General features: G+C 46.4%; 2 long non-coding RNA genes across 2 annotated transcripts; both read left to right on the top strand.

Annotated features, from left to right (window-relative positions):
• The first annotated feature begins 462 nt into the window (after positions 1-462).
• LOC117083179 lies at positions 463-2,097 on the top strand. Its single transcript, XR_004436984.1, has 3 exons — positions 463-849; positions 1,311-1,694; positions 2,042-2,097. It is a non-coding gene; the product is annotated as an uncharacterized LOC117083179 (long non-coding RNA).
• A 1,832-nt stretch (positions 2,098-3,929) lies between these two features.
• Positions 3,930-23,989, top strand: LOC117083178. The gene is made up of 3 exons (XR_004436983.1): positions 3,930-4,109; positions 17,503-17,563; positions 23,378-23,989. It is a non-coding gene; the product is annotated as an uncharacterized LOC117083178 (long non-coding RNA).
• The last annotated feature ends 1,272 nt before the right edge of the window (positions 23,990-25,261 follow it).

Below are 25,261 nucleotides of genomic sequence, written 5' to 3'. Positions count from 1 at the left end.
GTTGTAGATCCCACAGCATACCCAGCAATTGACCTGCAGACTGGTATGCAGCAGGTGCTCAATAACTGAACAAGTTAGCATGCATTCAACTCTCCCTGCTGCCACAGACCAGCTGTGTGACCCTGCTCGACTTCCTTAACTTGTCTGAGCTGCTACTTCCCTTATCAGTACACGAGAGAGTGCCAGTGAAAGCATAGACTATTGCCTTCCCACCTTTGTGAGATAAGAAAGCTGGAGCATCCAGTCCATAGTTGTCATCAAAATATGGTGGGGGTGGAATGGAGGAGCTACTTTCCCTTTCCAAAAGTCTGCAGCTTCTGTTGCTGCTAGTTCCGAGGGTGTCGTACAGATGTTACTTTTTAGGAAGATGGTGTGGGGATGTGGTTAAGTGCTCATGATCTGGGGGCTGACTACCCGAGTTCAAATGCTGCCTCCTCCACCTGTCACTCCGTGGTGGCCACCGGCAAGCCACTTCATCTCACTGAGCTTGTTTTCCCACGTGTAAAACAGAATTGTCAGGAGGCTTACGTAAGATAAATCCCACATCCCTGGCACATAGTAGATACTCCATACACCTTAGCCATGATCACCAGTTTCCACCTCCCAACACTGTGAGGGAGATGTGACTCTCCCCAGGGTGCAAAAGAGGAAACCAGGGCTGGCCAGGTGGAGAGGCCCTCTCCTGACAGCAGAACCAGAACCAGACACCCTTATCCCACCCACCCAGGCCCACCACAGCTGCCAAACATGAGGTGATGGGACAGCCCTCGTGGTCTCCACCCACTGCCCTGGTGGAGAAGTGAAACATGAACCCACCAGTGCAAGACAGAGGAAGAGGCACCAGCGAAGGTAAGAAGAGTCGGGTGGCCCTGAATTTTGTTGAAGGGACAGTCCAGGACAAGGTCAAGTCCGGGGTGGCAAGCGGGTGGAGGCGGTGGGAGGGTAGTATGACAAGAGGGGTATGGGGGCTGAGTCGGCTGGTGGCCAGGGGTGAAAAGCTGGTCCCGAGAATGAGGAAGGAAGCCTTTTTATCAGTGTTAACAAGAACAGAGAGGGAAGTTCTTTGCATCTGGCCAGATACCTCAGCTGTGACCTCCTGTCTCTCAGGAGGGGGTCCCTGCAAGTTTTGCTTTCAAAAGTCTCTTGGGAGAAAACGCAAGTCCCTGATTCTTAGAAGCTGCCTTCATCTTAACTAAAGAAATCCCTCAGTGACTTTTTGGTCAGCACGACAGGATTAGCCTTTCTGACTGGTGGGCTTCCAGCCTCTAAGAATAGCTGGATTTCCCTTGCTTTCACCTACCGATTTGCAGGTGAGAAAACTGAAGCTGGAACCTGGCCTCCAGTCCTGTCTCTGCCATTAGCAGCCCTGGGATCTTAGCACCTTCACCAGCTGAGCTTCAGTTTTTCCGTCTGTAAAATGGAGGGTTGAGGCCACATCTTCTTTTTAGTCCTTCCTCTTCCCTTCCCTCCAGAGCAAGCGATGTGGAATTCTAAGGCAAAAGTCACCCTGATTGAATGGTGTGGATTAGTCAAGAACCCAGCACTGAGGTCAGCTTCTAGAAGCAATTTAAGATGACCCAAGGATTTGAGATTCTAACCTCCCGCAGGCAAGCAGAAGTGCTCCCTCCTACACAGGGCCGCTCTCCTTCCTGAGCAACTGGGCTGATTTGTGGAAGAAACAGCTGTACTTTCTGGTGAGCTCTAATGCCAAACATGTAGGCCTTGGATCAGGCAGGATGTTCCATCAGCAGTCATTGTTCACACCTGTGCTCTATGGGCCAGGCATCAAGCCAGTAGTAACAACTCCTTTCACCCCACAACAACCCCGTACCAAGCACACACCCATTTTACACCTGAGGAAGCTGAGGCTCGGAGAGGCACCGCGCCCAGGGTCATGTAACCACAGGTGACAAAATGAAGATGCAAATGCAACCTGAGTGATTCCTTTTGACGGAGCCACACCATTTAAATCAATGCTGGGTGATTGGATTATATGTAATTTTTTTTTAATTAAAAACTTTTTTTTTTTTTTTTTTGCCAGACACAGTGGCTCATGCCTGCAATCCTAGCACTTTGGGAGGCCGAGGCGAAGTGGATCACTTGAGGTCAAGAGTTCAAGACCAGCCTGGCCAATACAGTGAAACCCTGTCTCTACTGAAAATACAAAAAGTTAGTAGGGTGTGGTGGTGGGCAACTGTAATTCCAGTGACTTGGGAGGCTGAGGCAGGAGAATCGCTTTAACCTAGGAGGCAGAGGTTGCAGTGAGCTGAGATCGCGCCACTGCATTCCAGCCAGGGTGACAGAGTGAGATTCTGTCTCAAAGAAAACCCAAAAAACAAAACAAAAACATTTTTTTTCCCTATAATGAACAGGATTGCTTGTGTTTTAAAAGGGAGTAACCAATCACAGCACTTGCAAATAACATTATATGTTGCCTGGAATCTGATTTAAACTATTCCATGGGGATGGTGGTGCAAAAATAAAGCAAAATTATCTGTGAATTGATAGCCCTTGAGGCTGAGTATTGGGTGTGACATTCATTATCCTGTTCTGTAGTGAACGTGTTTGAGAATTTCCATGGTATTAAAAAATTTTTAAATTTAAAATTTAATAAGTCTAAATTCAAGATAAATGAACTGGCCCGGGAATGCCCTGTCATGGGGGTAGCAGGCTTTGCCCCACCCCACAGCTGAAAGCATTTTAAGGTCGGCTTCGAGAAGGTATTCATTAAGGCCTCCTGGTTCTGCTCTCCCTGAACCACAGTGGCTCTCTCTGCGTCCGGGAGAACAATCTTCCCCCAGATTGCTGGCCAAGTCGAGACTGCGCATTAGGGATCCCACAGCCAAGTTGTGGTTTTATGACAGAGTTTGGAACCATATGTGGTTCACGCTCACTCTGTTCAGAGACTTGGGGAATCTCTCATAAATATTCTCAGCAAAGCCACATCCTGGGACACCCAGAAAACTGGCGAAGATGAGACCTCTGGCTTCCACAAGATGGCCAAGCATCTGGGAGTGGCCCCTCTGCACTGGCCCCCGTCAGGCTCAGCACATGCTGCTCCTGCCTGTCCCCAGAGTCCCTGGGGAGTTTGACTTGTCTTCCCAGACCCCTCTGAAATAAGGAGACCTCGCCATGTACAGCCTTCTCTGTCCTCGGACAAGTGGAATCACCTGTCCACTGGCCTGTATTATATTGAGCTATAGTCATTCATTTAGTCAGTAATTATTTATTCAATTATTATTTATTGAGCACCAGCTATATGTACAGCCTTCCCTGTCCTCAAATAAGTAGAATCACCTGTCTAATGGCCTGTATTATGTCGAGCTATAGTCATTCATTTATTCAATAATAATTTATTGAGCACCTACTATATGCACTAGGATTCTAGCATATAGCAGATAGATGGCCTATATAGCATATACAGCATATAAAAGACACAGTCCCCATATTCCAGGAGCTTCTAATTTCCTAGAGGAGAAAGGCAATAATCAATAATTAATACTGTTAATCATTTCATTATAATTCTGACAAATGCTTTAGAGAAGTACAGGCACTATGAGGGCATCAGGAATGTGATCTGATTGGGCGAGAAGGAAGGGAGTGGAGAGGATTCAAAGAAGGCTTCTTGAGCCTTGGCAACACAGTGACACCCCACCTCTATCAGAGAAAAAAAAAAAGGTATGGCCCTATTTCTATCGTCCTAGCTACTTGAGAGGCTGAGATAGGAGGGTCTCTTGGGCAAAAGTCGAGGATACAGTGACCTGTGACCGCGCCACTGCACTCCAGCCTGGGCAGCAATGCAACACTCTGTCTCAAAACAAAACAAAATCAAAGGCTTCTTGGAGAGAATCAAGTTTAAATTGAGATCTGAACATTTGAGACATTAGCCAGCCAATCAGAGAAAAGGGGGTTATTCTAGAGAGAGGAAGTAGCGTATGCAAAGATCAGATGGACCATGGCTCCTTCAAGGAAGTGAAACTACACCGTGTGGACTGTGTGGTATGAGGAGTATGACAGGGAAGGAGATGGTAGAGATGGCAGAGAAGGAGCTGGGGGCAGGTCACGAAGGAGCTTGAAGGCCAAGTTAAGGATGATGGAGTGCTCATGAGGTAATAGGTGTGTGTGGAGGGGTGAGTAAATTGTACCTAAAATGAGTGCTTTCGTAGCTGGGGAGCTGATTGGGTCAGAATAAGGTAATGTGGATGCTGCAGGGGCTAGGCCAGCCCACACAGCACATTTGTAAGAATCAGGAGAAGGTGCCCCTCTGGGAAGATGCAGCCCCATAGGCCCATGCTTAGGAAAGGGACCTGACCTGAATTTCAGCCCCTCTATGCCTGAGCCAGCACCCTTGTGCAGTCAGCAACCTACACAACTGTATACAATGGCCACAGATGCCAGGGAAGAGTCAGAAGGGTGTAACAACATTTGTTGACAAATCTGTCTCCTCCACCTTAAGCACCTTGGGTTCTGAGTTCTTGAGCTCCACATCCATGTTGTAACCTCAGTACACATAGGAGATGCTCCTAATATTTGTCAAATGGATTGTTTTTTGGCTTCTTGTTTTTTCTTCAGACTTTCTGTCTTCTTGTCCTTCTAAATTCATAACGGCTTCCTCTTAATGCACTCCTGCTAGGGTTAGAAAGCACTGTGTTGGCTAGTTTGAGGTTTTTTTTGTTTTTTTAAGACAGGGTCTCGCTCTGTCACCCAGGCTTGAAGTGCAGTGGTGCGATCTCTGCTCACTGCAGCCTCTGCCTGCCAGGTTCAAGTGATTCTTGTGCCTCAGCCTCCTGAGTAGCTGGACCACAGGCAACCACCACCATGCCCAGCTAACTTTTATATTTTTAGTAGAGATGGTGTTTTGTCATGTTGCCCAGGCTGGTCTCGAACTCCTGGCCTCAAGCAATCCACCCACCTTGGCTTCACAACATGCTGGGATTATAGACATGAGCTACCACGTCTGGCTCACTTTGACTTTTTAATCCTAACATCTTACCCTCTCTCCATTCAACAGAAACTTGGCTATGGCCACACAGCTAGGAAGGTGGGCAAGTGGTGCTGGGTAGGAAACTGTCAAGCCCTGGGGGTGTGGTCCAGGCTGGATCCCCTACCTTCTGGTGGAGATTCTTGTGACTTAATCTCCATACTTTGGATCCTAGAATGTCAGAGCTGAAAGGAACCCTTTAGGGCCCCGTTTTACAAATGGGGCAACTGAGGCACAGAGAAGGGCTGGGAATTACTAGAAGCTTCCCAAGGTGCTAGGATTACAGGCATGAGCCACTGCACCCTGCCTCAGAGTAGTTTTCTTTCCAGCATGTTCCCTTTGTTTCAAGCCCCTGGGATTGTCTCTCTTCCTCGGGGTAGCCTCTGGGGGTGGGGCAAACAGGGGGGCATTTTAGGATCAAGGGTTCAGTCCCTCAATCAGGGACTCCAACCTATAGAGTTTAGTAGTAGCAATCGTAGTAACATAGGGAATATTGTAATTAACTGATCACTTTCTAGATGCTGGGTTTTAAGTATCTAGTACGGTGCCTGGAACACAGTAAGTCCTCAATAAAAAGTAGCTTGAGTAAGAGCCAGAGCAGAACTGGAAACTAGGTCCCTTGACATGTTTAGAAGAAGTAGCTAGCTAGATATCAGGAGTGGAAATTAGAAGAGAAAGACCAAGGAGCAGAAATGGCTCTCTGAGGAGGGTGTCTGTGATGGCTGTCAGTGGGGCTATGAGGGATTAGAGCAGGATTTGGGAGAGTCCTTGATCACTGTTCAAAGGGAAGAGAGGGCTAAGAAAATAGGACTTCACCGAGGAGTGGACAGCCCTCTAAACTGGAATCCATTAGGATCCAGCCTGGCCATAGATCTCCAGACGCTAAACAGAATTTCTTGTTCTGGGCCTGGTCAGTTTGGAAGTCCTTGGTCAGTAGCATTTGGCTGGCAGCAAGCTGCCGGATGGCCTGCTCTGAGAGCACTTGGTGAAATCAGAGGCAAGGCTTGGTTCCCCTTCCCGGGAGCCTGCACTCCAGGTACCTCTGTGAGGCCCCACTCCAGTTCTCTGTCAGCATCTGCTCGGGGCTTTCCTCCTTCTAGGTCTTCATCACAGCTCCTCCTATTGCCTCGGGTCCCACCAGCACTGCCCTGAGCTGGAAAATCCCTCTGAGCCCGAGCAGCCCGTGACCATAGAGGCAGGAAACTCTGACACTCGAGGCACACAGGGTGTGAGGTTTATTCTTGGTATGTGGTTGGGAAAGGCGGGGTTGAATGGGGGTGGGGTGGGATGGGATCCTCAAGAGAGATAAAGAAATCCAAAAAGAAGGAACTCCTTTGAGAATATCAGAGTAGTTTTCTTTTCTTTTCTTTTTCTTTCTTTCTTTCTTTTTTTTTTTTTTTTTTTGAGACAGGGTCTCGCTCTGTCACCCAGGCTGGAGTGCAATGACATGATCTTGGCTCACTGCAATCTCTGCTATCCGGGGTCAAGTGATTCTCCTGCCTCAGCCTCCTGAGTAGCTGGAACTACAGGTGCACACCACTGCACCTGACTAATTTTTGTATTTTTTGTAGAGTCGGGGTTTCACCATGTCGCCCAGGCTGGTCTCGAACTCCTGGCCTCAAGTGATCTGCCCACCTCAGCTTCCCAAGGTGCTAGGATTACAGGCATGAGCCACTGCACCCTGCCTCAGAGTAGTTTTCTTTCCCAGCATGTTCCCTTTGTTTCAAGCCCCTGGGATTGTCTCTCTTCCTCGGGGTAGCCTCTGGGGGTGGGGGAAATAGGGGGGGATTTTAGGATCAAGGGTTCAGTCCCTCAATCAGGGACTCCAATCTATAGAGTTTAGTAGTAGCAATCGTAGTAACATAGGGAATATTGTGATTAACTGATCACTTTCTAGATGCCAGGTTTTAAGTATCTAGTACGGTGCCTGGAACACAGTAAGTCCTCAATAAATGGTAGCTTGATTGTATGATTGTAATCTACCTTAAGAAGTGGCATGATAGGCCGGACGTGGTGGCTCAAGCCTGTAATCCCAGCACTTTGGGAGGCCGAGACGGGCGGATCACGAGGTCAGCAGATTGAGACCATCCTGGCTAACACGGTGAAACCCCGTCTCTACTAAAAAATACAAAAAACTAGCCGGGCGAGGTGGCGGGCGCCTGTAGTCCCAGCTACTCAGGAGGCTGAGGCAGGAGAATGGCATGAACCCGGGAGGCGGAGCTTGCAGTGAGCCGAGATCCGGCCACTGCACTCCAGCACTCCAGCCTGGGCGACAGAGCAAGACTCCGTCTCAAAAAAAAAAAAGAAGTGGCATGAGGCCAGGCACGCCTGTAATCCAAGCCCTTTGGGAGGCCAAGGCAGGCGGGTCACTTGAGGTCAGGAGTTCAAGACCAGCCTGGCCAACATGGCGAAACCCCATCTCTACTAAAAATAGAAAAATTAACTGGACATGGTGGTGGGTGCCTGTAATCCCAGCTACTTGGGAGGTTGAGGCACGAGAATTTCTTGAACCTGGGAAGCGGAGGTTTCAGGGAGCTAAGATCATGCCATTTGCCAGCGTGGGTGACAGAGGTGGGAATCCCAATCTCATTTTAGAGATGGGGAAACAGATTCAAAGACCACAAGTCATTTTTCCAACATGGTACGGCTGGCTATTCATTAGCCCACTGATTCAGTAAGTATGCATGGAGTCCTGGCTGTGTGGCAGCCACTGCTCTAGATGAGAGGAATGGAGCCCTGAACATGGCCCTTGCCCTCAGGGTTCATCTGTGTGTGTTCTACTGAAGGGAGTCAGATGGTGAACATATAGCAAGTCAATAAGGAAGGGAATGGGAATCACAGATTGGAATGGAAAACAGGCATTGCAGGGGGATATGGAAGAAGTGAGAATATGGCAGTGCTTTAGAAAGGAAGAGAAGGGAAGGCTTTTTAAAAATCTTTATTTTTTGTAGAGATGGGGTCTCTCTCTGTTTCCCAGGCTGGTCTCAAACTCCTGGGCTCAAGTGATCCTCCTACCTTGGCTTCCCGAAGTGCTGAGATTGTAGTCATGCGCCACTATGCCCAGCCAAGGAAAGGCTTTTTAAAGGAGGTGACACTGGAGCTAGGATTTGGTAAGTGTGAAGGAGCCAGGAAAGGTTGTTTACAGCAGAGGCAAACCAACAGCAAAGGCCTTGTGTGGGGAGAGAACTTGGTTGGTTTTCAGGAGGTTCAGGGAGGCCAGTGGGACTGAGGTGAGCAGGGAGGCACATGGGAGGGAGGGAGATGAGGAAACCCGTGGGACAGGGACACACCAGCCTTTGGGGCCACGGGAAGAGCTGAGGCTGTCAGTGGCAGAGGTGGCCACTCTGGATTTTAATCCCTCACTTCGGACCTCCACGGCCAGCCCAGGCTCTGCCCCTTTGGCCCCAGTCCTGACTCTGAGCTGGGCTTCAGCGGATCTGACTCCCCTACGTCCCCGCTGGCCACAGCCCCCCTCCACTCGCAGTGTGTCATAGGACAGCCAGGGCCACTCCTGTTTCCCGGCTCAGAGCCTGTCCAGGCCTGCAGATTCCCCACTGAGCAACAGAAACAACCCCCGGCTGATGGGACAGCCAGCCCTAGAGGAGGGAGCAGCTGTCCAAACCCCAAACACCTCCCTACCAGCTGCCTGCGAGGCTTCTGGGCCTTCCCCCTTCCTCCACCCACCCTTCTCTCACACATCAGCTGACCTGGGTTCAAATCCTGCCTCTACCTCCCGTAAACACTAGGGCAGTGAGCAAGTTGGGTTTTATTTTGTTTGGTTTGATTTGGTAGAGGTGGGGTCTTGCTATATTGCCCAGGCTGGTCTCGAACTTCTGGGGTCAAGCAATCCTCCTACCTCTGCCTCCTAAAGTGCTGAGATTACAAGCATGAGTCACTGTGCCCAGCCTGAGCAAGTCATTTAATCCCTCACCTGTGAGGTGGGATAACACCTATCTGTTGTCACAGGGCTGTCAGTGAACATTAAATATGATAAGAGTAATATCAGTTAGCATTGAGAGTCTACTCTGGGCCAGGTATGTGCCACTTGCCCTATACACTTTAACTCACTTTCCCTTTCTCCTCATAACAACAATATTGGGAAGTATTGTGATCAGAGCCAGCTTCATGGGCATGTGGCCTATGCAGTCACAGAGGGCCACCCCACACTTAGAAGGGCCCCACACTTGGTTTACTTCTCCACCAATGCTGTCTTGAAATTCTTCTTCTTTTTTTTTTTTTTTTTTTTGAGACAGAGGTTAGCTCTTGTTGCCCAGGCTAGAGTGCAATGGCACGATCTCGACTCACCACAACCCCCACCTCCCGGGTTCAAGCGATTCTCCTGCCTCAGCCTCTCGAGTAACTGAGATTACAGGCATGTGCCACCACGCCCAGCTAATTTTGTATTTTTAGTAGAGATGGGGTTTCTCCATGTTGGTCAGGCTGGTCTCAAACTCCCAACCTCAGATGATCCACCTGCCAAAGTACTGGGATTACAGGTGTGAGTCACTGAGCCCAGACAAAATTCTTAATAATTTTTTTTTTTTTTTTTTGAGATGGAGTCTCACTCTGTTGCCCAGGCTGGAGTACGGTGGCATATCTTGGCTCACTGCAACCTCTGCCTCCTGGGTTCAAGCAATTCTCCTGCCCTAGCCTCCCAAGTAGCTGGGACTACAGGTGCCTGCCACCACACCCAGCTAATTTTTGTATTTTTAGTAGAGACGGGGTTTCACCATGTTGGCCAGGCTGGTCTCGAACTCCTGACCTTGTGATCCGCCTGCCTCGGCCTCCCAAAGTGCTAGGATTACAGGCATGAGCCACCACACCTGACCCAAAATTCTTAATAATTTTTAAAACAAGGGCCCTGCATTTTCATTTGCACTGTATCCCACAAATTATATAACTGGTCCTAGTTACTGCATTAGCATCTACTATTGGCCATGTGCTGTTTAAGGCACTGTAGAGATAGGAGTGCACAAAACAGAATTCCCTACCCTTGTGGAATTTACTTTGCATCACTTCCCAGATGAGGCAACTGAGGTTCAGAGAAGGTAAGTTACCTGCTCAAAGTCACACAGTAAGTGGGTGTCCAAGTTCCAACTCAGAGCTCTTAACCATGATACAATTCCCCTCTTCTGACTGAGGCTGTAAAGTATTTAATATGATTTCAAGCAAAGAAATAGTGAATAGTGTTCTACACGCTTTAACTGGGTTAACTCATTTAATCACAACTGCCCCATTTTAGAGATGAGAACATGGAGGCTCAGAGAGGTTAGGTACCTTGCCCAGAGTCACACTGCTATGAAAAAGCAGAGCTAAGACTAGGAACCTGGGTGTCTTGCTCAGAATGACATTTCTAGCCACACCAGCATGTTGCCTTCTGAAGGAATCATTCAGAAAATGGTGGCTTTTGCAATTCGTTTTAATCACCGTCATTTTCATTTTTGTCATTTTTGTCTTGTGTCTGGAGCCCCCACGCACAAGGCCTGACCCAAATTAATATGTACGCAATAAAAGGATTAACAAATGAATGAGCAGATCGAGGCATAAACCTGTGTGGTAACGGCTACAGTTGCCCCCACCACCACTACCACAACCACCCAAAATCTGACATGACTTATCACCAGGGCCTGACACCCAGCTTCTCTGTCTTGCCTTAAGCCAGTGATGAAATCTGTCATCGCTCAGGATGTAAAAAACAGGGTCGCATCTTCCAGTAAACAGGCCAGGGCTGGAAGGTAGGGGGTGGGGAGGGGAGGGGTGCCGTGTGGAGGAGTCGTTCGCAGTGATGGTTATCAATGAGTAACAAGCTTTCCTTTTCCTCCTGAGGTGATGACAGGGCTCGTGACAGGGCGTGTAGATGTGTCCCTCCCCTAAAGGCTGTCACTCTTTAGAGGGTCTCATCCTCCATGCTTGAGCTGCCATGCTTGGGCTGACTTGAGGAATTTATCAGTTAGGCAGGCCTTAAGTGCCAGGTGATTTCTGGGGTTTTGGGAGAGACCCCTGCACAGATTAGCACCCCCCGTTATCCTCACTGATGTCTGACACCCCGATTCATTCATTCATTATCCAACGAATCATTATTGCATGCCTACTATGTGCCAGACACTCTTCTAGGAACTGAAGATACAGCAGAGAATGAAACAGATAAAAATCTCTGGCCTCAGGGAGCTCATATTCCAGTCCAAGGCACTTCCACTGGGAATTCTTTTGATTAGATGGTAGACATTGGGAACTTTATCTTGTTGGACATTGGAGATGTCTGTACTCTTCTAAAAGCCATTGAACTTTGTCTAGGACAGAGTTAAGATACTTTTTAATTGTTTCAGATGGGAGGGTAAATCTGGTACCTGTTACTCTATTTGGCCAGAATCCAAAGTTCTCTTCCACAGGTTTTTTTTTTTCTTATAAGAAAGTCTTCACTTTGGGAGGCCGAGACGGGTGGATCACGAGGTCAGGAGATCGAGACCATCCTGGCTAACACGGTGAAACCCCGTCTCTACTAAAAAATACAAAAAATTAGCCGAGCGAGGTGGTGGGCGCCTGTAGTCCCAGCTGCTCGGGAGGCTGAGGCAGGAGAATGGCGTGAACCCGGGAGGCGGAGCTTGCAGTGAGCCGAGATCCGGCCACAGCACTCCAGCCTGGGCGACAGAGCGAGACTCCGTCTCAAAAAAAAAAAAAAAAAAAGAAAGTCTTTAGGCCTAGGAAAGGCAAGACTTGAAATATCGTCAGTTACTTATACTTTTTTGTGAATGAGTTTATAAGAGCCGTTTTGAGGCACGGTGGTAATAGGAAATGAAGACCTGGAAGACACTGAAATAATATCTACGGTTCAGGAAATTAAATATTCACATAGCCATTATTTCATTTGAATTCATCTCATTCTTGGAAATATTCAAACAAGAAAAGTGCTTCAATTTCCATTTTATGGGTGAGGAAAGTGAAGCGTGGAGAGCTTCACTGGCTCAAAGTCACACAACTAATTAACACCCAGAGACACTGACCTTTTTAGAGATGGGGGTCTCACTTTGTCACCCAAGCTGCATGTGCAGTGGCACGATCATGGCTCACTGCAGCCTTGACATCCTGGGCTCACTTGATCCTCCCACCTCAGCCTCCCAAAGTACTGGGATTGCAGGTGTGAACCACCACTCCCCACAGAGTCTACTAACATTTACCCCAGAGTGCATTCTAACACAGCTTGGGGCAGGGATCACTATATGGGGAGAGCAAAGGGCACCTATGATCCCAAATACTTGTGCTGACTTGGTGGTTTTGCATACCGCTGGACTTGCCCCTTTGGCTTTGGGCCTGTCTGAGGAACAGCATCAGCTTCCTGGGGACACAAGTCAGTACTGCTTGTTCATGTGCCCTGAGTAGCAGCTATAGGTTAGGAAGACACACAGGAACAATCTGAAGATACCGCTAATTCCACAAGGGCAGGGACCACATCTATTTGGATCCCCACTGGGACCTCAGCACCTGGAACAGCACCTGACTCCTAGTAAGTTATCAAGGAATATTTGCTGAGCAACAATAACAACAAAACACGTGAATAAATGAATCTGAGGGGTAAGCAGACGAAAAGGAATACCTACCTCAGTTGCTTCAGCTATATGATGGGAGACGATAATCTTTTGCCTTTTAAAGTTATTTTGATTTCACTGAAAGCAGGGGTTTTTGTCTGATTTATTTATGCCCTACTATATCCCCAGCATCTAAAACAGGGCCTGTCACATAGTAGGTACTTAATACATGTTTCCTGGATAAACAGATGCAAGCAAAACATCTAGGTTTTAGTGAACATGTGTGCCTAAAAAGGACCTAACATAGTCCTGTGGTTAAGGGCGAGGAACTTGAAGTCAGGCCTGGGTTTGACTCCCGACTGACACTTATTAGCTGTGCGACATTGAGAAGGTCTCTGAGCCTCTGTTTCCTTGGGACATATAATAAGGAGAGTCATCATCTCTATACTAGGGTATCCTGAGGATTAAACAAGGTCATGTATATGAAGTGCTTAGCATAATTCCAGCAGCAAATAAAATGCTCCAAACTTACTAAAGTTCTAATGTGTCTAGGGGCAGGGTGCAGCAGCTCACACCTGTAATCCCAACACTTCGGAAGGCTGAGGCAGGAGGACTGCTTGAGCCCAGGAACTGGAGACCAGCTTGACCTCATCTCTCTTTGATAAAGAAAGAAATTTTTATATAAAAAATAATACGTCTAGGAGTGAGGATGCATTTTTATGGGCCATTTTTCTCCCTCAAGGACTTTTATCCCTAGGACTCCCCCAAAAGTTCCCAGAATTTGTTCTCCTAAAAGATGAAGATGGATGGAAAATAAATACCAATCTAATCTCCCATTGCAATTAAGATTCCCCTTGAGCCTGCAGGCAGCGCTCTATCTTACCCTGCACCTGCCTGAGCCTGATGCAGCTAGATTCACTTGGGGGGCATGAAGCTCTGCTCAGCTGCCCTGGTCTTCGGTAGCCCTTTGAAGTTGGGATGTGTCTTTTCTTGTCTTGTGGTTGGCCTGGCCTCAAAGCTAACATGCAGCCCGTCCCTGCCCCAGGGTGAAATGGGTGCTCTCAAGATCTTCAGTGGAGATAGTGAAATCTAGCCCTCCAGCAAAAGCAAGTAAAGAGAATTCCCCCAGCTTTGTCATCTGCCCCGAGGCCTGTCCACCTGCATCCTTGGCTCTGTTCCAAGCTGGATCTTGGCCAACTCAGATCTTGGACTTTTGAAAGTCTCTCTGGCTTCAACTCTTTGGGCCTGTGGATGCCATAAGCATGTGTCGATTTTTGCCTTGGAAACTTGGTCATTATCAAGGGAAGATTCTGTGGCTTTGCAAAGAACACCCCACGAGGCTGACCTTCCTGTGGACTGCAGGAGATGAGGGGAGAGTGGTTTAGGAGAGTGATTAGACAGGCCTTTGACACCCTAACACAGAGAGGGCAGGAAGATTCAAAGATAAGTAGGCAGGGTGTGGGGCACAGGGAAAGCTCTCAATTCATTCAGAGAAAGCTCTCAAAGCAATTATTATGTTGATTTGAGTATATGGAGATTCCAGAACTAAATGTGCATATCTCTTTTCACATTCAAAAGTCCCACACAGATTTAAGGCTCATGGCATCCCACTTCCTTGGAGAATTTTCTGGAGCTGAAATTTCTCCAGGCTTCACAACCCTGTAGCTCTCTCCAATGAAAGCTCTCCTGAAATGTATGTGTATGTGTATTCCTGTAGCTAGCAGATGTACTTTCATTCATTCATTCAATCATATGAAGATAGGCAATACAGTCTAAGGTCAGGAGTGCACTTGAGGCCAGAAGGCTGGAGGTTCCTCTGACATTTACTAGCTGTGTGAGCTCAGAGAGGTTACTCTGCTGTAGCCCTCTCATCTCTAAAATGGGCATAATAGTCTGGAGGCAGTGGTTCATGCCTATAATCCCAGCACTTCGGGAGGGCGAGGTGAGATGATCACTTGAGCCCAGTAATTTGAGACCAGTCCTGGTAACATACTGAATCCTGTCTCTACAAAAAATAGGAAATAAAAAATTAGCCAGGCAGTTCCAGTCACTCAGGAGGCTGAGGTGAGAGGATTGCTTGAGCCCAGGAGTCTGAGGCTGCAGTGAGCTATGATCATGCCACTGCACTCCAGCCTGGGTGACAGAGTGAGACCCTGTCTAAATCAATCAATCAATCAATCAATCAGGCATAATAGTACCAACGTTACAAGGCTGGGTGAGGGTTACCTAAATGAATACCCATGAATCACTTAAAATAGTGCCTGGCACATAGTACTCACTCAGTAACTAAGACGTTGCTCTTATTCTTTTTCAGCAAACATCTCTTAAGCACCTAACTTATGCCTGACCTTGTGTGTATAGTGATTACTGGGCTTATAGAGATAAAAGGTTGTGCTTGCCTTCCTGAATTCACACTTCGGGCTCTGCACAAACCTTTGGTAATGTCTCTTCTTTTTTTGTAGGGAAACGTTCACTGGTGAATTCATGAATGAAGGATGGTTACTTTTTCCCTGATCAGGGCTTGGGCTGCTGTTTCATGTGTACCATCTTAAGGACCGTGAGGCCCAAAAAAGGCTCTGCCACTTAGATACAAAGGCATTTCTCCTCCTCTGAGCCTCAGTTTCCTCAACTGTAAGACTGGGGTAGGGGAGATTTAATTCCTGACTTGCAGGGTTTGCAAAGTGAAACAAACGTGGCCAGGCTCACAGAGGCATGGTGAAGACTTAAGCGCCTCCTGTAGTGTAAAGAGTGAAGATGGCCTTTGGCTCCATGAAGGGTTTCCTAAGAGGGCAGGGACAGCTTCTTGGTCCCTGACACAATAGCACACACTAGGGCCAAGAGCAGGGTCTCATCACCTCACTCATAAACAGTGGCTGAGGTTGACACAGGGGATCCCTGTGTGAATCAGAACTCCTAGGACTGTAGGTGACAGAAACTCCTCTCCAGCTAGCCTAGGGGAAACTGATAAATGCAGGGTGAAGAATGTGCAGGTAGGGTATCTCCAGTAAGCCCAGGGGAAAGGCAGAGAGGCAGCAGGGCCAGGGAAGCCAAGGGGCTCGCTCCTACTCTCTCTCTCTTTCTCTCTTTCTTTCTCTCTCTCTCCCTCTCCCCTCCCACCTTCCTTCCCTCCCTCCCTCTCTCTCTCTCTCTCCTTCCCTCTTGTCTCTCTCTGGGTCAGCCTGTCAGCTCCATTCCCTCACGTCAGCCCTCTCTATGTAGCAGCAAACAGAGCCACCAAGAGAGAAACTGCATTTTCTTTCTTAGCTCCTGACTAAAACATCCAGGGAAAGATCCTGATTGGCCCAGCTTGGGTCACGTGTTAACCCCCACCCATCCCCAGACCTATTAATTATGGAGTGGTGGGGTGGGTGGAGATGTACACCCTAGAAATTGTATCTGGGGTCCCACCAGACTTCGAGACCCCCGATGAGGGAAGCCACCAATTTAGCCCTTCAGAATGTCTGACATTGTCCACTTCACACACTTAGCACTTTCATTGTGCAGTGGCCCGAATGAATGTCATCTCCCCAATTAGACTATAAGCTCCATAAGATCCAATGTGTCCAATGCTATTTTCATTCTTTTCTCTTCCTTCGCACTGGCTCACCACACAGGAGACAGCAACACAGAACACACTGCTAGTCACATGGTCACAGAATGTCCCAGATAAGGGGAGAGATTGAAGAACTAAGGCACAGAGACAGACAGCCATTTTCCCAAAGTCACACAGCTCAAACGAGGCTCTAGGTCGCCTGTGTACCCTGCTAGCTTCTCCTCTCTCTTGAGGTTAAAGGCTCCACTTCTACCCCTACAGGGAAGCCCCTGCCCAGCTCTAGTCACTTCCTGCCTCCCCAGGCTTATCTGGTACACTCTACACATCTTCAAGGTGGTTATTTTTATTGCTATTTTAATAGTCACCTGAGGTGCCCACACTGATCTGCTTCCCTGTCAGTCTGGATAAAGGAATTTTTGACTCTGCATTCCAGCCAGGGTGGCCTCTTTTCTCAAACCCACCTCCCCTCCCCTCACTTCCAGGGCTTTTGCATGTGCAGTTCCCTCTGCCTGGAACACTGAGTTTGTCTGCTAGGGCTACCTTGACAAAAGACCACAATTGGGGTGGATTAAACAACAGAAATGTATGATCTCAAGTTCTGGAAGCTAAAAATTCAAAATCAGGGTGTCAGCAGATTTGGTTCCTTTGAGGCTGTGAGGGAGCATCAGTTCCAAGCTTCTCTCCTAGCTCCTGGTGTTTGCTCGCTATCTTCGGCATTCCATGGCTTGTAGCAGCCAACGTCACCCTGATGTCTGCCTTCATCTTCACATGACATTCTTCCTGTGCACACGTCTGTCTCTGTGTTCACAGTTCCCCTTCTGATAAGAATACCAGTCAAGATTAGGGCCTACCCTAATGACCTCATGTTAACTTGATTATCTCCGTAAAAACCCTATTTCCAAATAAGGTCACTATCTAGGTGCTCGGGGTTAGGACCCCAATGTTTTTTCCCCCATCTCAACGAGACAATGCCCACTTACCCATCTATCTCAGGCAAACCTTCCCTGAACACCCCAGACCACTCCAGGCACTGTTGTCTGCTCTTCTGTGCTCTTCCTGCATATTGATACTGGATTGCTGGTATCTATCTGTGTAATTACCAGGTTACTATCTGTGTCCCTCTCAGACTATCAGCTTCAGAAAGACAGGAGCATGACTCTTCTGTGCACCATTGTAGCCCCAAAGCCCAGTACCTGGCATGTAAAGGTACCAGTAAATAACTGTGCCCTGAATGAATGAATTATTGAGAGGTTAATCTTTGCTAATTGCAAAAATGAATAGGAGGTTCTAAGTAAGGGCCTCAGAAGTAGTGAGGTTAGTGTTTCCTCCAGAGAGAATGAATTTACTGTGGGATCCATGAGGGCTAAACCCCTGCCCTCACACACCCTCACCACCCTTTGACTAATGGTCATTGCCTCTTCCTCCCTCCCACCTGGTCACCCTAGGGAGAATCTATATCAGCCTGGCCATGGAGGGGAGGCCTCACAAAGCCCTGGGAAGCCAGAGGTGAGTCAGAAGGGATGGTAAGGTGAACAGCTCTGAAACCGGAACCCTGGCGTATAGCTGGGGGCAGGAGGGTTCACCGAAGGTAATGGTGCTTGCTTTAAAATTCAAGGGGCCCAAGGGAGCATCATCTTTCAGGAAGGCACCACTAGTTGATAAGAGGCCAAGTGTGCCTCAAGCTCCAGGTACCTGAGGTTGCTGTGCTAGCACGGCCTGTGAAAGATGCCAAGGGTGGACTTGACTTTATAAGTCCTCTCCTCATCCCCCTCCCCATGATTGGGCACAACTGTAAGGGCCATAAGAACTTACCCTCTGTGGCCTTTACTTTTGCTTATATGAGCAGGGAGAGGTGGAGAGAGACCAGGTGGGCACCTTGAGGGACCCTCATTTGGCTGAATTGCAGCAACTCAACCTGCCGCAAAGGAATTCCAGCACCCTTGCTTCCTAGGGACCCTTGGGAATACCTCATAGGCAGCCGAATCCCAAAGGGAAAAATGAAGGTCTCCCCAAACCCAGCCCAGGACAAGGGCCAAGTTGGAAAAAATGACTTGGAGGCCAGTCACCACGTTTTTCCCCAGTGAAAGGCTGACTCATTGCAACAGGCCTGGGCTGGCTGGGACTTGAGCCGGTGGCTTGGAACATGCTTGGACAGTGAGCGCCTTGTCTGAAAGGCAGACTGTGAGAAGCCACGGGTCAGGGGAGCCAAGGCCACTGCCCTAAGAAATACCCCTCACACTGCCACGTGAGCCCCAGGGGAAGAAGGGGCCAGGTGGGTGTCCATGCTGCCTCCCGCTCAGACTCTGGAGACCTAGCCTCACCTTGCTGGATAAGGTCTAGAGGCCTTAAGCCCCGGGGCAATTAAGCCCTAAGGTCCTGAGACATGAGTATTCTGATCCTTCCTGCCCATACGAAGTGCAAACTGAAAACACAAAGCTTAAAATAAATTTAGAGAAACCCCAATAAGGCCTTGATTTTAATCATAAGATGATCTCCATGTTTTTCTTTGAAATATCAAAAATAAATTATTTTCCAATTTTGGGGAAATGGAAGGGAGCTGGGGCTGCTTTCCCAGTGTTTTGAGCACACACCAGGTCTACCTGATGGGTAATTCAGCAGTGTGCACAGAGTGGGGAGCTTATCTCTGACCCTCTTCCCTCCTCATGCCTCTGTCCATTTTGACATCCTGGGCTCTTTCAGCAAGGACTTTTGAGTCATATGTTGAGTTAAATCCTGTCTGTGCCATCTGCTTGCTGTGTGACCTTGGGTGAGTCACTTAATCTCACTAAGTCTCAATTTCTGTAAATGTGAAAATGGAGATTGCACCAGATAATGCATGTATAGTGCCTAATACAGTACTTAGCACACAGTCTGATTGATATATATATATATCAGAGATATCTCATATATACACCACATACATACGTATATATTTACACTTTAGAGTGAATAAGTTCCTATAAATGTCATTGTTTCCTTTCATTTATTTTTTATTTTCTTTTATTTTTAAATTGAATTAAATTTTTATTTTGAGATGGGGTCTCACTCTGTCACTTAGGCTAGAGTGCAGTGGCATGGTCATGGCTCACTGCAGGCTAAGGTCCTCTCACCTTAGCCTCCTGAGTAGCTGGGACTACAGGTCCCTGCCACCATGACTGGCTAATGTTTTAATTTTTATTTGTAGAGACAGAGTTTTTGCTATGTTGCCCAGGCTCCTTTCATTCATTCAATCAACAAATGCTTGAGCACCTACCACATACCTGATTGTAGCTAGATGCTGTATAATCTACATTAGGATTTCTTTTCATCCTCACAGCAGTCTCTACAAGATCACTAATATCCCCATTTGATGGATGAGGAAACAGATTCAGGAAGGTAAAAGAACTTTCCCAAGGTCACACAGCAGAGTCTGGATTCACTTGTTCATTCAGGAAACATTGACTGAATTTCAGCTTTGTTTCAGGCCAGGCACTGGGAGCACTGCAGTGAATGAGTTAGGGCCCCCATCCCAGGACCCTCACAGCCTATTGAGTGTTCTTTGCACCTTTTTCGAACCCCTTTTCATCTCTCTAATTGTTAAGGTCCCTGTTAAAAGCTCCTATGTGCATGTGGGCAGGGAGAGCCTTCTCCAGATCTTCCATTCACCCTTTTAAGGGAGTTGCCTTCTTCCCAGGGTGTAGGGTTGGCCCTGCCCAAGGCTGAGCTGGCAAAACCAAAAAAGCATCCTGCCTCTCCTTTCCACATCATCCCCTCGGACTGCTGGGTGCAAATGTCCATGACAACCTTGAACTCCATTCTTGTCCCCCACTCCATTCCTTTTGTGGCACTTTATGATATATATTACAGAAATACCACATGTTCATTATAAAATTTAAAAAAAAAGGAAAATATAGAAAAGCAAAAATCTTAAAGAAACAATAACCAATAATTCTAAATCCTGCTAAGGTGGTTAAAATTTTATTGTATTGCCTGCCAGACCGTTTTCCTCTGTAACTGCAATACAATTATTAAAATAATAATAATAATAACACTAATTTTAGCTAACTGTGACATGGAGCTTCCTTTGTGCCAGAGATTGTTCTAAGCATCTTAGACATTGAAACTCATTTAATCCTCACAACAACTCAGTAGGCTAAATACTATTGTCCTCATTTTACAGTTGTTCAAAGTGATGCAGAGAGAACATTTAGAAGCATACATATTATTATTTTTTAAAAATGGGACCAGTCTGAACATACTATTTTGTGGCCTCCTTTTTCTCCCTTTACAACAAATAAACAATAATAAATTTATTTTCCTAACATAATTTTTCATGACTATTAGCATTCCAGTATTTGCATATACTGTAAGTTACTCAACCAGTCTTCTTCTCAGCCATTTTTCTGATTTTCTTTTTCTTTCCTTCCCTCTGTCCCTCCCTTTCTTCCTCCTTTTTTGTTTTACCTATGAATGGCACAAGGATGTCCAATCTTGTAGCTTAGTCTTTGAAAACCTGATTAATAACTTCTTGGCTGGGCGTGGTGGCTCAGGCCTGTAATCCCAGCACTTTGGGAGGCCAAGGCAAGAGGATTGCTTGAGGTCAGGAGCTTGAGACCAACCTGGTCAACATAGCAAAACCCTGTCTCTATTTTTTATTTAAAAATTAATTAATAAATTTTAAAAATCGTATTTAGGATAACTCCTAGAAGTGGAATCATTTGGTCTCAAGTTAGGCATGTTCTAAGCTTTCTGACATCTCTTGCAAACTGCCTCCAAGACAGGCAACAACATTGGGTTCTAGAGGAGGATGACCTGTGTCCCACAGAGCGATACCCATCAGAATGACAGATGCTCATGACATTGACCCAGCAATTCCATCTGGGAGTTTACCCCATAAATATTGTTAGAGACTTGCAAAATGACATGTGTATAAAATTACTTATTGCAACTCTGCTGGTGATAGCAAAAGATCAAAAATAATCCAGTCAAGTAAATTATAGGACATCTATACAATGAGATACTGCGTAGTTGTAAAAAAGAATTAAACGCCTTTCTATGTATTCATGTGGATAGCTCCTCAAGACATACTAAGTGCAGAACAGTGTGAACAGCATGCTATTTTTGTGTGGAAAAAGGGGACAAATGACAGCCCACATCCATATTTATATGCACAGGCGTAAATAAACTCTATTTTAAAAAACATTATTATTTTTTGAGACAGGATCTCACTCTGTCACCCAGGCTGGAGTGCAGTAGCAACGATCATGGCTCACTCCAACCTGGGCTCAAACTATTCTCCCACCTCAGCCTCCTGAGTAGCTGGGGTTACAGGCATGTACCACCACACCCTGATAAGTTTTAAATTGTTTATAGAGATGGGATCTCACTATGTTGCCCAGACTGGTCTTGAACTCCTGGGCTCAAGTGATCCTCCCACCTTGGCCTTCCAAAGTGCTGAGATTACAGGTATGAACGAACATGGCTGGCCAATAAACTCTAAAGTAGTCAAAACAGTGCCTATTTGCCTACTTGTGGGTGAGTTTGGTGAAGGCATAGAGACCAGGATGATGGATAGGGACAGGGAACAAATTCTTTTTTCTGATCACTTTTTATATTTTTAAAATTTGAAAACAATCTATATTCTTATTTAGAGAACTAGTCTAAAAAGTTGCCTTTTTATACTGTTAAATATTTTTAGGTGTGATAATATTATAGTCCTTTTTATAACACTTATCTTTTAGAGATATATACTAAATATTTTAGAAATATTTACAAATGAAATTAGATGATATCTGGATTTGCTTCAAAATAATACATGAGCACCCCTACCCCATGGTTAGTTCCAAAATATTTCTATCACTGCAAAGTAAAATCCCTGTACCCATTTTATTCCCATTTTCTCCCTCCCTCATCCCTTGGCAACCATCAGCCTGTATTTTGTCTCTATGGATTTATTTATTCTGTATAGTTCATATGCGTGGAACCACATAACATGTGACTTTTTTGCCAGGCTTCTTTCCCTTATCATAATGTTTTTGAGGTTCATCCATGTTGTAGCATATACCAGTACTTTAATAATTTTTTTGCGGCTCTATAATACCTCATTGTATGTATATACCACAATTGGTTTATCCATTTAACTGATTGACATTTAGGTTATTTCCACCTTTTGACTCTTGTGAGCAGTGCTATGAACGTACGTGTCCATGTATTTGTTTGCGTTCCTGTTTTCAATTCTTTTGGGTATATAACTCTTAGAAATGGCATTGGGTAATATGGTAATTCCATATTTAACTTTTTGAGGAACTGCCAAACTTTTTTCTATAGTGGTTTCATCATTTCACATTCCCACTGGCAATATACAAAAGCTTCAGACTTCTTCACATCCTTGACAACATTTGTTATTTTCCATTGTTTTGTTGTTATTATTATTAATATCATACCCATCCTAGTGGGTGTGAAGTGGTACCTCATTGTGGTTTTGATTTGCATTTCCCTGATGACTAATGACATTGAACATATTTTTATGCACTTGTTGGCCATTTATATATCTTCTTTGGAGAAACGTATATTGTTGTTTCTACTTTTGAATATGTTTTAAATTCTCCACGGTAAAAGAGATACAAAATATTAGATATTTTATTTAAAACTTTAAGAAACAGGTTTTTTTTTTCCATCTGAGAAAAGAATGGTTTTTCCCTCCTTTCTCCCCCACTGCTTGAATTCCCCTGAGACCCTTGCATCATTCCCACCCCTGCATCCCCATCCGTAATTCAGTTTCAAAAAAATATATTTGCTCTTCAAACAAATAAGCACAAGTTTCTTCCCTTTTGCCTCCTCAAAGGTGGGTGCAGGCGTGGGAGAACAGGGCCGGGACTTAGGGTGAGCAGAGGCTGGCTGCTCGCTCCACTTCCTTTGGTCCTAGCCTGAGGCTGGCCCCCCTACCCAGCAGCCTTGTGACACCCTCATGTCCCACCTCCACAGTTTTGCTGAGAATCCCTAGGGAAGGGAGGGCCCCATCTATAGTGGAAGAAACCTTCTGGGCCCAAATCCAGCCACATCACAAGACTGGATGGCCCAGCCGCGAGACGAGCATGTCAGTGGCTTCCATGGCCAATGGGAGAGGCTTCACCCGGCTCATGTTCTGCTGTGGTTGTCAGGCCAAACAGATGGCTGGGGATAAACAGGGGGTGGTGCTGGGTGGGGTGTGTGTTGGGGTGGCTTTGAATGGCCTCAGCCTCCCTCTGGATCCTAGGGAAAGAGGCGAGTGAGGTGAAGGCAGTGCCTGAGGAAGGGGCTGTCATTTGTGGCCTTCAAAACTTGTTTGTGATGTCTTTTCAGCAATAAAACTCTTGTTCAAACAAACTATTACAGTAGTCAGACAGAAAAAGGAAGCTGTTCCTGCCGATGAAGGGTGAGAAACCTGGAGCCTTCCCTCCCTGCACGCCACGTGGCAGATACCTCAGGGAATGCTGGGTCTCAGGAGAACACGCCGATCCCGTTAACACACAGTCTTCATATGAAACCATGTGGGAACTCAACACATGCTGTCTCCTCTCTAACCTGAGATCCTGGCCCCGTTCCACAAAGCGAGGCAGTCTCTTGTATACCCCTCACCAGCCAAGTACTGGGATGGTGGCCAAAGGGGAGAGACAGGCCAGGGTGTGGGTGGGCCAAAGAAATCTGAGAGGGACAGGAGCTGTGGTGGCCTGGTCTCTAATCCTGCAGAGGCTCCCTTCCAGAGACATAGCTTGGAACTCGGTCTCTGCCTTCCTCCTTCTCTCCCTCCCTCCAACAGAACTACCCTGCCCCAGGTGGTTCATACCTTGCTAGTCCCCTAGGCTTATATCTTTCCTAACCTTAAGAGAGACATGAGAAAAGGAATCTCTCCCCTTCCCCACAGAATCCTTTTTTTTTTTTTTGAGACAGGATATCTCTGTCACCCTAGCTAGAGCGCAGTGGCACAATCATGCTCACTGCAACTCTGCCTCCTGGGCTCAAGTGATCCTTCCACCTCAGCCTCCCAAGTAGCTGGGACTACAGGTGTGCACCACCACACCTGGCTAATTTTTGTATTTTTTGTAGAGATGGGATTTTGCCATGTTGCTCAGGCCGGTCTGAAACTCCCAGTCTCAAGTGATCCTCCCACCTGGGCCTCCCAAAATGCTGAGATTACAGGCATGAGCCACCGTGCCTGGCCCACAATACTTTGATATAGTTTCTTCAAGCCCAGATTCTGGTTCTTAGCACAGTCAACCTATGGGGTGCCTCCCCTGCCCCCCCATATTCCATGATAGTCATGCTGGGTTAGTTTCTCTAACCAGAGGATGGGCCCATTCTTCGCTGTGGGATGGTGTGTAGGGACATTGGTAAGGAACAAATAAAGACTTGGGCAAATAACTTGATTATGAGGTCGGTTATCTCATCCACAGGCTGAGCATGATGCTCAGTACCGATTCCGCAGGGCTATTTGGAGGATTGAATGAGATAATGTGTATCAAAGCCCAACATCACAGGAGCTCCATGTAGAAGCAGTTCCATACCAGAAAATGGGATGGCTTTGTCCCTTACATGTTGTGTCACTTCAGATAAGGCATTTCCCCTCTTTGAACTCCAGTTTTCTCATCTGTAAAATGAGCATGTTTAAAAATTTTTTACTTAAAAAAAGGGGCATATTAATATCTACCCTTCACAGTTGCTGTAAGTAGAGGCGATTCACATGAAGTGGTTAATACCCGGCACAAAGAAAGTACTCAAAACAGGATAGTAATAATTGTAATTATTACTACTTTTACTACTATTAACTTAATTAGAAGGGCAGTGTGGTTTTATAGTTAAGCACATAAACTTTGCAGCCAAATTTCCTAGGTTTAAAATACAATTCATCACTGGAGCTGTGTCACTTTAAGCAAATTACTTAACCTCTCTGTGCCTACAGTTCATTAACTGTATACTAATTTACCTATTTCATGGACTTGCTGTGATAATTAAGTTATTGTATGTAGAGCACTTTGCAGAGTGCCTGGCAAATAGTAAATGCCACAAACATATTTGCTATAATTACTATTAGTAATAAATATCCATATTTGTATTATTATAGTCATTAACAACTCGACTCTGTGAAAGCCTTCTCCTTGGATCCAATTGGGAGATCTACAGACCAACAGATCCGCCATCCTACAAAACGTTTAGCCCCCTCAGAAGCTGTGTGACCTTGGGCTAGTT

The sequence above is a fragment of the Trachypithecus francoisi genome, unplaced genomic scaffold (assembly GCF_009764315.1).
Source record: "Trachypithecus francoisi isolate TF-2019V2 unplaced genomic scaffold, Tfra_2.0 Lachesis_group0, whole genome shotgun sequence".
Classification (NCBI taxonomy): domain Eukaryota; kingdom Metazoa; phylum Chordata; class Mammalia; order Primates; family Cercopithecidae; genus Trachypithecus; species Trachypithecus francoisi.
This window is presented reverse-complemented; position numbering and strand designations above follow the sequence as displayed.